The following is a 13,164-nucleotide window of genomic DNA, read 5'->3' on the forward strand; positions in this document are numbered from 1 at the left end:
CTGGGGCACCTCAGCCTTTTGATCATGGAAATAATCTGGTACACAGTTACAGCATTTGTCTCTGCACACAAATGCTTATACCCACAGTTTCCCACCACCACACAGACTCTCAGACAAATGCTGTAAGCATGGACAGCACAGGTATGGGTCTTCTGAGCACATCAGTGCCAGGGTGGGGCTTGCAGGCACTCTCGGTGGACACTGTATGCCATTGCAGTGTTCCCCCCCTTCTATTATTATACCATAGCAGAGTAGCATACACATTGAAAGTATTCAGAGTGTTTCTGCTGCTTTGGGGTACTTTTCAGTGTTGAGTGCATCCTTTGTGAATCATGTTAGTGTGGTGGATGGAAAAGAGCCCTTTGCAAATAAGAACACTGTTGTTCATTAGCATGTTCATTTTGCAGGTACAGGAACTGCAAAATCCAACTTATGTAGTTTTACTTGTTAAAATGGTTTTGTTCATCAACTATGGTTCAGGGCTTTGATCTGTTTTACTGAACTATATCATGCAGGAATTAGGACTGGTTGAAACTGCTGTTCTGAAAAATTATACTTAGTGTGTATAACTTGAGAATTGTTGAGTGAGTTCTTTTAAAGCTGTGCAGTCACTATAAGTTAAGAAAAGATTAATAAGGTATTAATATAAGTCTCTGGGATTGTGAAGTCAAATCCTACTTAATGCATTCCTTTTTCTCTCTCTCAGGCCCCAAAGTGAGTCATTCAGGTGCAAAGTAGTTTGAACAAACAAGTAAAATCTATTTCATTTGTTGAAATGCTTGACTCTGAATGAGTGAAATGCCACATTTTAAATCCAGTGTTCCAAAATATGGTACTGATAATTTAGGATCTCCTAGAAAATGCAGTGGGGAGGGAGAATGTCCTTCACTCCTTCCCTTTCTCCCTTCTTGACTCTTTGCTGTCTCCTGCTTCACTTCACCTCCACTGTGTCCATTGCCTTCACCAGGATTTGCTGCAAGGCACAAGTAGGATTGCAGCCCAAATTACTAGGAAACATGTTGGCATCATCATCCCATGTTTCATTAACTAATTAAATGATTCTGTGAAATTAGCAGAAAGTAAGTTTGGTATCTTCATCATTTAAATGGCCTCATAAAACTAGGCCATTATTCACCAAACACACACACAATGAAGTCTCCATTAATATGAATACGAACTGAACTGGAGGCAAAGCTTGGCGGGTTGCTAGTTTAATGTGAATAAAAACAACACGAGGCCTGGAAATTGGTACTGTAAATGCTTTTGTGTTTACTGAATCTGTTGATTAAATAAAATGCTTTGATACCAAACAGCTTGTGTTTTGAACAGTTGCAATTGGGAGATCTGATCTTAGACTGTACTTGTTCTGAACAACAAATTTTGTTGTACAAATGATAAGCATCAGGGACCAGGATAGAAAGGGCTTTGTTTTTCTTCAAAGGGAGGCTGTGAATTCTGGCTTAGCCCGAGTTATGTCCGGGGTAAAAAAATCCTCTATTTCCAGCAGCTTTTGAAAAGAACTCCGGAGCTTCTGCTTTCTCCTTTCGCCAAAGGTGTTGATGGATGTGCTGACGGCTATGTGAAGGAGGTGCTGATGGCTATGCAAATGGTCCATCTAACCCCTCCAATAGAAGCTGTTGGGAAGCAGATTCGCTCTTCAGATACCCCAAGGCATAGATTCAGTTGCTATTCCTTGCCTTCAGGACTCTGTTGGGCATTGGAAGTCTATGTAAGTGCTCTTTACTGTGCTTTAGTGCGTATTTCTGCCCACCTACCACCCATTTCCATATAGTGTACTCACCGTTCCATGGGGCCATGTGTTTAGCATCCTGAATTGCAAGCTGTGTGTTCCAATATTCCCTCAGCAGTTTATAGAGACTGTCCCTGTGGGTGCCATGTTGGGCTGTTAGAATCACAACCAGCTCATATCCCAACTGGTTTATTTGCACCTGTGTGTGATTATCTGATGCTTTCATCCTGGGTTTGGAGATGGGAATGGGATGCTGAGGTATCTTTCTGTCTCTTCTCCACTATCCCTTCTCTTCTCTTGGTTTAGGTCTTGTGTTGTATAAGTCACATGGTATAAATGTCTTGCAGTGCTACAGAACAGCTTCTAGTTAGCTGTGTGAATATCATGCAGTGACTAGCAATGTTGTGCCAGCATAAGGAGAGGTATGTGTGATCATATCCCAATCATGTTGTTTCTGGCAGAGAGCAGAATTGTGTCCAGATTTATTTATTTATTTATTTACTTACAATTATATCCCACTCTTCCTCCAAAGAGCCCAGAGCGGTGTACTACATACTTAAGTTTCTCCTCACAACAACCCTGTGAAGTAGGTTAGGCTGAGAGAGAAGTGACTGGCCCAGAGTCACCCAGCAAGTCTCATGGCTGAATAGGGATTTGAACTCGGGTCACCCTGGTCCTAGTCCAGCACTCTAACCACTACACCATGCTGACTCAAAGAAGAGACTGAAAGAGACTGAAGCTTGTATTAAAGATGGGCTGCATTGAGTTACAGAAGGATGATACAGCATTTTGAGCAGGTCATATGCTAGCCAAGCCTGTCCATTTCACTCTAGCTGAACTTTTGCTTCCCTGTCAGACTAAAACCATTTAAGTTTCACTGTTCCATGGAAGATGAAATCTGTTGGCCTAATAGCTTGTCTGTGGGTTATCAAGTGTTGCCTTGAATTGAAATACACATTGAATATGACTTGAAATACACATACCCATGTTTGAAAATATTTGAGATGAAATTTGCAGTCAGGAAAGAGTTGAATGGCATTCTTTAGTATTGAATAAATACAATATGTATAATGTGTTTTCATTACTCTTTTCTAAGAAATCCCGGAAACATTCTCTAGTTACCTGCTATAAAATGTAACCTGGCATATTTACATAGGTGTAAAGGGTTGCTGCATTCATAAGATAATTCGTGAGACCCAGTTCTCAGGGTGAGCGGATCCATGAGACCCGGTTCTGCAGGATGAGCGGGGAGGGAGCCCTGGGTGGTCGGATTGGCCGCCCACACAATTGCCGGCTCCGTGACAGAGCCGGCGGGGGCTGGGGAGCTTGGGGGCCGCGTGACCCCTGGAGGCCCCAGTATGCCCTGTGCGAGCGCGCAGGGCGTACTGGGGAGACTGCCGGAGCTGGGAGGTGGCTTTTCGCCTCCCCTCTGGGGGGGGGGTCTACTCGTGAGTAGGCGTGGTGTGAAGCTGTGCCGCGGCTACTCACGATTCTAAAAACCAGGTTTGCGGACCGCTCGCTCCGCAAACCTGGTTTTTTTACCAAGGGTTCCAGAGTGGGTTACCTGCTCTGGAACCACCAGGCTCGTAGTCGAGCCCGGTGGTTCTCACGTATAGCAAAAATCGGGCTAGGCTCTCCTAGCCCGATTTTTGCTAATTGTGTGAATGGCCCCATAGTTGTGATACTTGATCGTTAGAACTTGTTTAAACCTGAAGTACAAATGCGCTTCACAAGTTTATTGTAAGTTTCTGGCCCCCCCCCCTTTTTTAACAAGTTGGGTACTATATGGAATCTATATTTGACATTATATAGCTTTTTATCATTTTTTTTACGACTGTGTTTTGTTTCTGGTTTTGGTTGCAGACTTTTGACAAGAAAGGTGGGATTGTGTGGTCATCAGGCTACTTCATTGCTGCGGGAATAGTATTACTTATACTCCTTTCCAACTTCTTTTGTGCTTGTTTCACTCCTGTTTTCATTGGAAGTTTCACTTCTCTCCGGATTGCTTTGAAAGAGACGTATGTCTTCCCAAGGGTTATGTGCATCTATTAGAGATTCATGAAAGTGTCATAATACAAATTGCACCTACATATATTTATCTTGGGGGAAATATTGTTGTATGGCAAAAGTCCAAAGCAACTCCAGGATTTCTGCAACTTTTCTTCAAGTTACACACACATTGCCACTGCTACAAATATTTACTGCTTTTCAACAAAAAAATTAAAAATGGTTTACACAGAATAAATAAGATGGTTCCCTGTCTCAAAAGGTGTCACAGTATTTTACTTACACACGTGCACACACACTAGACACTAGTCAGCCACTAGAGCAGGCCTGCACAGCATAAGGCCCGAGGTCCGGATTCGGCCTGCAGTGACTATTTTACTGTTCCCCAGGTATCCTGTAGCAACAAGGAGCTGAAAACTGCCTTATAGTGCCATCCTGTGCATGCTTTCTCAGAAATGTGCTCCATGGTGTGCCCAGTGAGGCTTACTCCCAAGCATGCCTAGCATTGCAGCCTGAAAGCAACAACCATTTAGGGATAGGAGAGAACTTGGCTTTGTTTGGGGCTGGCATGCACTCTAGGGGCCCCACTGATTGAGCAGGGACAAGACCTGTTCTCTGGCCACTATCCTTGGTTGAAACTATGGGTCCATTGTCAGGGGGAATAGATCCACAAGTAACTAATAAACTGCCCTGAGCCTTTTGGAAGGGCGGTATAAATTCTTTAAAAATAAATAAATAAATAAACAAACAAATAATATTTTTAAGTTTAATGCAGTAATGTGCTAAAAATTGACTCTGCCCCTACACGCCAAGTTGTGGATGGTTCCAGCCTACCAGGGCGTTTGAGCAGTGTAGCCCTGCACTAGAGGGATGTTGTGCTGAGGCTGAATAGGGATAGTTGCTCCCTCCTGCTTAATGTAAGCATCACATCTTTAAAAGGTCTCTTTTTGCTCTGTTAGGGGATGCTAATAATACTATATTTCAGATACTGGTTGCCTATGGATAACTAAATGTAGGTTGCAAATCTAGATGATGCGATAGGTATACCACCTGGAGAAGAACACTGGATTCAAATCCTTACTCAGCCATAAACCTCTCTCAGAATGACCTACCTCACAGGCATGTGAGAATAAGTTGGTATAATCACATAAGGTGTCCAGCTACACGTCCCTGTCTCCTTTACCCAGCCTGGCTAGGCTTATCGGGTCTGTCCTCAGAGCAGGGACAGGGAGGGGGTTGAGCATCACCCTGTGCCTCCTCCGTCCCAGGCTGCTTGTTCCTTGTGTCTGCCCCTCTCCGGGGGCCCCTGACACTCACCATCAGCCAGTCTCTCATCCCCGGCTGGATCCTTATGTGCCTCCTCACAGGCTATGCATCTCCTGCCCCCAATTACGTGGCCACCACCCCTCTTTATTCCCTGTTATTGACTACCCCTTACAGCTGTTGCCAGTGCCTCTCCCCCTTCTCCCTCCTCCTGCTCAGACCCCACTCCCTTTGGGAGGCATGCTGCTGATGTTACCCTCGCACGTCTCCCCTTCAGTCTTATCAGGGCTCTGCTCCTCCTCCACTGGAGCTGAGTCCCTCCCGTTGGCAGTCTTTCCTCCGTCTCTCCCCGGCTGCCACCCATACATGTAGCCTTGGGCCCTCTCACCACTCCGTCCTTGGAGGTAAGGACAGCCAGCCTCGCTGGACACAAGGTTATTGTTTCTGTACTGCCAGATTTCACACAGACCCTTGTTAATTGGTCTGCCTTTATTTATCTTATACCAACCATGCACTCAAGTGAGCATAATGGGGTCACAGGGGAATCACAGTTTTCATTAGCCTTCCCACTCCATAAACCAAGTAGCATTTTGAGCTGTGTTCTTGAAAAATGGCATTTATGGAAAACAGCAGTTAAATGATTGATTTTGAAGTTTCTAGCCCAGTAGGTTCTTACTATTGGGTCATAGAGAGGAGGAGAGACATTTCTGTTAGGAAACATAATTGATTTTTACTTATTGTATGTATTTATTGGACCAAGGCAGGGGCGGAGGGAGACCAGCGGCGGCCTGGGTTCAGCCCCCTGCCCTCCCTAGCCCCACCCCATGCTTCATATGCAGGGTGCATAGTTAAGGGTGCGTAGTTAAGAGGCAAGGCGTGGCCCCATTTATGAACAAAATCCAGCCAGTGCCGTGTTCGAAGCACAGCCGGAGCGGCTCTCCTAGCCTTTTAAAGGCAGAAAGTTGCTCCTGGCCATGCTGTGAATGAGGTGCTGGTTTGGCTCACAAATAGGGCCATGCAGCCCTGTTTAGGAGCAACATCCGGCCAGCACCATGTTCACTTTCTGCAACTTTCTGCCTTTAAAAGGCAGGGAGAGCCATTCCGGTCACACTGCGAACGCGGCGTTGACTGGATTTTGCTCATAAATGGGGCTGCATGGCCCCATTTGCAAGTGAAATAACACCCCTGCGTCTGACGTCAGACACAGGGGCATGGCTGGGCATGAGGCATAGCCCCGAAGCGTGGCGGCCTGGGTTCATTGAACCCGTTCATGCAATGATGTCTCCACCCGTGGACCAAGGCATTTCCCACTTTCCCTCTAACTTCTTTAGGAAGCATTGTTTTCCTTTCATTGGTAGCATTCTACCTTTTTATATAGTGTTTCCTTCCACTACCTTTTGCCTTATAATCACTTAAGCAGTGCCCCTCCCATATGAATATGTCTAAATGCTCCAATCTTTCTGTGTGTTTTCTTGCTGTTGGAGATGGTAGGCAGGCGGGCATAAGAGACATAGGTTTTTCTGTCATGGTGTCAAGATTATTGGACTGCCCTCCCAAAGGATTTGCCTGGCTCCATCTTCGTTCACATTTTGGCAGGCTATGAAAAGATATGTCTCAACAGGCTTTTGATTCTCTCATTCAATCAAAAACAATCAAAAATTACTTTTGATAATGTTATGCTGAATTCATTTATTTTTATTGATTGCAATATTTTTTTAAAGTTTTTTCTGAATTTAAATAATTGAATGCATTTATTGATTGCAATATCCCCTTCTAGATATTTTTCAAAAAAAGGATGATCAATTGATAGGGGAAAAATAAATATAGTTTGAGCTCTGATTGTTGTTTTTGTTGGTTGAGGTGGAGCAAAGCTGTAGTTTTAAAATCATTTAATTTCTGGTTTATTATTAAAGCTAGATGAACTGTCTAGTAAACTCTAAGGCTATGCACATGAGCAACTCTACCCAGGTTAGGGAAGCCCTACCTATGTAGGGCTGCTCATGTGCATTGCCAAGATCAATCCCGATCCTAGCACTGCCTCCTTGGCAAGCCTGACTTTCCCAGATCGCCCCTGGATCCCTTTTTGAAATTCGGTATTGCATGTGCTATTTTCCAGTCCTCCTATACAGAGCTTGATTGTAGGGATAAGTTATATATTTCTGCAAGGAGGTCGGCAATTCCACATTTGAGAGCTTTAAGGACTCTTGGATGGATGCTGTCTGGCCCTGGTGATTTGCTAGTTTTTAATTTTTCCAGACAGTTTAGAACATCATCTCTTGTCACTTCTATTTGACTCAGTTCTTTAGCCTCTATCCCTGAAAAGTCTGATTCAGGGACAGATATGCTCAGTATCCTCTGCCATGAAGACAGATGCAAAGAACTCACTTAGCTTCTCTGAAACCTCCATATCCTCCTTAATAATTCCTCTCAATGCCTCATTGTCTAACAGTCCAACTGCCTCTCTGGCAGGTTTCCTGCTTCGGATGTATTTAAAGAATTCAAATGCCCGGGCTTTTACCTGGGTTAGAGGGTGCGAGCCACTCTCTAACAAAGTGTCGGAGTCATGTGTATGCTCAGGCTGCATACAGCCTGAGCATACACAGAATTGGGCGCCATCGCATGGTGGTTTGTGGGATATCTGGAGGCTGGAAAAATGAGTCCTGGCCTCCAGAGATCCACACTGCATGGAGCAGTGCATATTATGACGTGTGTGACGGCTCACCAAAGATGTACTAGAAGATGGTCTGTGGGGAAAATAGGTGAAGCCCTGCCTCCCCACCCCCGCTGAGCCTGGCAAGGATCATGATAATCCTTGCCGTCTGGCAAGGATCATGATAATAGGCTTTCTAAATTCTTCCCAGCTCAGAATCCATAGATATATGTTGTCCAGTTTTTTTCCTCTCTCCCATAGCAAACCAAAGCAGTTTATTGCAAGTTAAGTCTCATAGATAAAAAAATTACAATAATAAGGAAGATAGAACAGTTAGGTCACCAGTCATGACTTGAAATGAGAGAAAATGTAACAGCTTCAAAAGAAAGACAATTGGGCATGGGCCCCCAGTGAATTGTGTTCTGATGGACAAGAATGATATTCTGATGATATTGTATTCTGATGGGCAAGTATGTAGTTTTTCAGACTTCAGTATTAGGGCAAGCTTTTCTGATGGATAATATTTTCTGATGGACTAGATTTGCCAGATTCCAGTCCCAAGGTAAGCTTTTCTGTTGGAATTGCTTCCCTTCTTCCCAGTGGTGCTGCTGGCAGCCACCATTTCCTTCCTTTACTAGGCAGAGCTAGTTCAACTGCTGCTGCAGGTGGAAGAGTCCCTGCTGGGTGCCTCACAAAGGGAGGAAGACACTACCCTAAAATAGGAGAGGAAAGAGAAAGAAGGGAAGGGGAAATGCCAAGCTGCAGTGTGGAGAGGGAGGTGACCGATGATAAATGCTGTGGAAGTGGTGGGATGATAAATGCTGTGGAAGTGGTGGGATCATGGGAGAGAATTGATGTATTACAGCCTGTGTTGTGCCTAAGAGCTGGAAGTTTTTCCCCTGTGGCAAATGCTGTGATTTGGGATAGGTATGTGGAGAATCTGCATCTGTGGCACTGTAGCCAACAGGCAGAAATCCCACCATACTACCAATGAGGTGGGCAATTCAAGTTGCGCTCTCTCTCTCTCTCTCTCTCTAGTTTTTAATGTCCACCCCCCCCCCTTTTTGCAGTCTGCAACCCAAAATGCCTTATGATAGAACTGTCAAAGCAGTTCTACAAATCTGAAGAATGAATGAAAGAATAAAGCAAATAATATTAGGACAACTTGACAAAGGCATCATAAAAGCTCAGACTCAGTCTCCAACAGAGCACATTCAAAGCTACAGAAAACCTTTCTTTCTTTCATACGACTACAACTAAATATGTATATACTGCTTCACAACAAAAGTGCTCAAGGAGGGGTGTGTGTGTGTGTGTACCCACCTAAATCTCCTAAATAACCCAGCTGTTAGCTTATGTAAATGGTGCACCCGCATCCTTAGCCCATCTGCTGGGTATCTTGTGTCTCCTCGGGCTTTCAGCCTGAGGATAGACAGAGATGGGTGCATAGAGCACCTGTCTGATGGGGGCAATGCAATGCATGTGCGATGCACAATGCAGTGCATGTGCTGCGTGGTGCATTGTGGGATGCCTGGAGGCTGGAACAACAAGTTTGTTGGAAAAGAAAGAGAGCTCTACCTGGGGCTCCTGCCTGCTTCTCTGGGATCAGTTGTGTTACTGCACTGAATGCCTCATTGTGCCCCTCTCCACCACTCTGGATTCACTCTATCCCTCTGCTGTGCTCTGTGGTTCATGGAGCTGGGAGCGCAGAGCCTGTTCCCACCACCTTCACTTTGCTTGTCTGTGGGGAAGGTAAGGTTTACCCTTCCTTCCCCGCCTTCCCACACACCCTGGCGATAGTGAGAATCACCTCAATAATTCCTAGGAGAATAAGTTGGGCTGCGTTATTGTTATATTGTTAAAGAGCTTTCTTCCATCTTCCTTTTATGCTACCAATAGATGAAAGAGGAGAGCTGGTCTTGTGGTAGCAAGCATGACTTGTTCCCCTAGCTAAGTAGAGTCCACTCTGGTTGCATTTGAATGGGAGACTTGAAGTGTGAGCACTGTAAAATATTCCCCTCAGGGGATGGAGCCGCTCTGGGAAGAGCAGAAGGTTTCAAGTTCCCTCCCTGGCTTCTCCAGGATAGGGCTGAGAGAGATTCCTGCCTATAGTCTTGGAGAAGCTGCTGCCAGTCTGTGTAGACAATACTGAGCTAGATAGACCAATGGTCTGACTCAGTATATGGCAGCTTCCTATGTTCCTATGAAAGTGGAGGGGTGGTGGGACATAAGAACAGTCCTGCTAGATCAGGCCGAAGGCCTACCTAGTCCAGCATCCTGTTTCACACTGGGACAACATGTCCCGGCCTCCAGATAGCCCACAATGTACCATACAACATGTGTGATACATTGGGGGATTCCCCCAGTATTCCCTAGTGGGCCTTCTAGGCACCCTTCTTTGTGTCCACTGGGGCTGAACTCAGCCCCAGTGAATACATGATCCCGGAACCCCTGGGTTAAGGACCAGGTTTAAAAGCGGGGCTAGGCAGGGCTGCCATGCCAGGATTCAGCCTGATCCTGGCAGTTCTCATGCGCCTAATCCAGGCTGGGCTTCCCTAGTTAGGAGGTGTGTGAGAATAGCCGCAATGCTGAGATTGCATGCTGTTTGGGAGGAAATACACAATACAAGTGTCAGCTACCGAGTACTTGCAGCTGGATAGCTTCTCTGGGACGCTTTCCAGATTAACCTGCAACAAGGTCACAATGTGTCTCCGAAGTGTACTTTCACACTTCTTGTGTTGTGACACCGTAGTCCCTATGCTGACAGCAGGGTGCCATTCATATTTCTGATGCCTTGTTTCGGATTTAGTCACTGAGATTTACTGCTATAACGTTGTATGTCTGGCATAAAAAGATTGCTGTGTTTTCTGGTTGTTAGTTTTTGTGAGACTGCTCCCCCTACTGGGCGCTTTGTTATTTATGTTTTGAATGTGATTTGCCCGAAACAAAGCATTTTGCCACTATTGAGCAGGTAATCTGGAAAGTGCCTAGGGCTTTTACACTCATGGCGTTTAGCTTGCATCTCCTCCAGAATGAAGACTGCGAGTCCACATATCAGCTGGATTAACTCCAAAGTCCCTGCAAGCTGTCAGGGACCAGACCACAACTGACTCTGCTTTCCCCTGAATTACTGTTAAAAATTACTGAGCATTCTAGCTTGGCCTAAATTATGCTCAGGGTAAAAAAATCCTCTATTTGCATCAGCTTTTTTTGGGGGGGGGCGGTATCTGAGCTTTCTGGAATGCCACAGGATTCCTCCTTAGATGTTTGGATTAGCCATTGACAGTAATTTGTTGGTATGGTCTGCTTTGAGTGATTTGTAGTTGCAGGTACTTGGGGGTTTGTTGCAGACTGGTGAAATTCTGGTCTTCTGTAATAGCTCTCTAACCACCTCATCTGTCTCTTATGGGATTGGAGTATCTGCTGCTGCTCTTCACAACCTCCCCCTGCCTTGGAGGGTCAGCAAGTTTCCTGCCTGCATCTCTGGTCTGTTGTGGGGATCGACTCCTCGCCGAGCAAGAAGCTCAGGGATGCAGCAGCAGCAGCAGGGGGGTGCCAAACAGAGAAGCTTCTGGAGCCATCCTCCCTCACTGCTGGGGGGTCCCAGGCATGCCTTGCCTGCCAGGCAACCCCCTCCCCGTCTGTGCCATCACCCCCCCCCCAACACCCTTGTCTTGCCTGCCTGGCCAGAGAGACCCCAGAAGTGCCTCCGGCCTCTGATTGCAGGGTGGGGGACTTCAAGCCAAGCTGCTCTTCCCAATATGAGCCCCTTGAACTTCCATGCTTCTTAAATGGTCAGTGGTGGGGAGTAGGATGCTGAAGGCCGTCTCTCACAAAGGCAAAGATTTGGTCAGTTCCGGCAGGTGAAGGCATGGAGTAAAAACCCAGAGCAATCAGTGAGAACACACAAAGGAGAAAGATCGCAGGGAGTGCAGGGGGGAGCCCATGGCTATGTGAGTTGTCCATCGAATCCCCTAAATTAATCTGCTTCGAAGCAACTGCGAAGTAGATTCGCTCCTCAGATACCCCAAGGCATAAAGCCATGTGTGAATAACCTCCTGGAGGAGCTTTAGTAAGAGAGAGAGTGAAACATTATTAGATAAACAAATTAATACATTACATTGAGTCTTTCTTGATACATGATTGAACATAGGCGATAAGTCCGTCGATATACACTGTAACTGGATTAGTCATACAATAGACAATGCTGACTCACAGAAATTAATCACAGGGCTGCATGTTAATTCTGAGTTTGTTTGCACAAAGTGTTATCCTGTAATAATATACCACCTGAACTTGCTTCACTATGGCTCTATTACATAGAAGATTGTACATAGATGCAAGATGGCATGTTTCCATTTTGCTGTAAAACCATACCGTACACTTTAGAGGCTTACCTCATTTCTAGATACGTAGCTACTACCAGCAAATACTAAAGAAACAGTAGGATTTAAGAAAAAGAAACACATGAAGGGCAGTGAAAGAGGAATACATAACCAATGATCCAGAAGCTGTTTCTGTCTTGGCAGACAACTACACTGTGCAGCATGTACTTGTAGAACATTCTTCCATGGTACAATAAGTCATCATAGTTCTTAGTTGTAAAGTGACCTTGAACATTAAAATGACCCATGACATTAGATCAGTTTCTTAAATAGAAATATGTTCTTGGCATTTCTAATGAGGCACTGACTTTATATGGAATCTATACTGCAATTGTCGTTAACTGGCTCAGTCATGCACCTAGCATTGTATTATGTTTCCCAAACTTCTGATAGTACTCTTTTCTCTGAATTAATCTTCACTCTTAATACCTCCCAAAGTTATTTTTTAGAATGTAAAGAGTATGAATTACCTGCCTTCAAAGAAACCCAGGGTATGAGTAGCTGACCAGGACATGATTCCTGATTGGAAGGATATAAGCCTCAAGCAGTGATTCATGTAGAAGTGCAAAATGCAACTTCCTCTGAAATTGGTAATTTTTACTGCATGTGGTGTGGTTGCTTCATTCAGTCATTCCCAATGAAGTGGAATTATCACTCTGAGCAGAGGGCAGGATCAGAATAGTTCATCATTCAGATACTCAGCAGGCAAAACTTATTTATGGGAAGATACTTTGGGCTCACAGGAGCCTAATCTCACAATACATGAGCCATTATCTCATGGCACACAGTTTGGGAATTACTGTTTATAGACACAACTGTTGCCCTAAAGGGCTCTATAGTCTAAAGCTGACTTGAAATCATTTTAATGATGGTTTTCTACATACTAAGATGCTGAAACATGGTTCAAGCTGTGTTTGCCTTTCTGTCAATACAGCAGTAAGGGTTTTTTTTTAACAGTGAGGTCAGAGCAAAGTATTATTCAGTTTTTCCTAAGGCAGTGTTTCTTAACCTTGGGTCCCCCAGTGTTGTTGGACTACAACTCCCATCATCCCCAGCCACAAAGGCCATGGCTGGGGGTGATGGGAGTCGTAGTCCAACAACATTGGGGG

At 45.0% G+C, this 13,164-nt stretch overlaps 1 protein-coding gene across 10 annotated transcripts in view; it reads left to right on the forward strand.

Annotated features, from left to right (window-relative positions):
- The window catches only part of PRKCA (protein kinase C alpha), a 306,310-nt gene that overhangs the window by 119,360 nt on the left and 173,786 nt on the right, over positions 1 to 13,164 (forward strand). The window lies entirely within an intron of this gene.

Source organism: Hemicordylus capensis, chromosome 2 (genome assembly GCF_027244095.1).
Source record: "Hemicordylus capensis ecotype Gifberg chromosome 2, rHemCap1.1.pri, whole genome shotgun sequence".
NCBI classification, from domain to species: Eukaryota; Metazoa; Chordata; class Lepidosauria; order Squamata; family Cordylidae; genus Hemicordylus; species Hemicordylus capensis.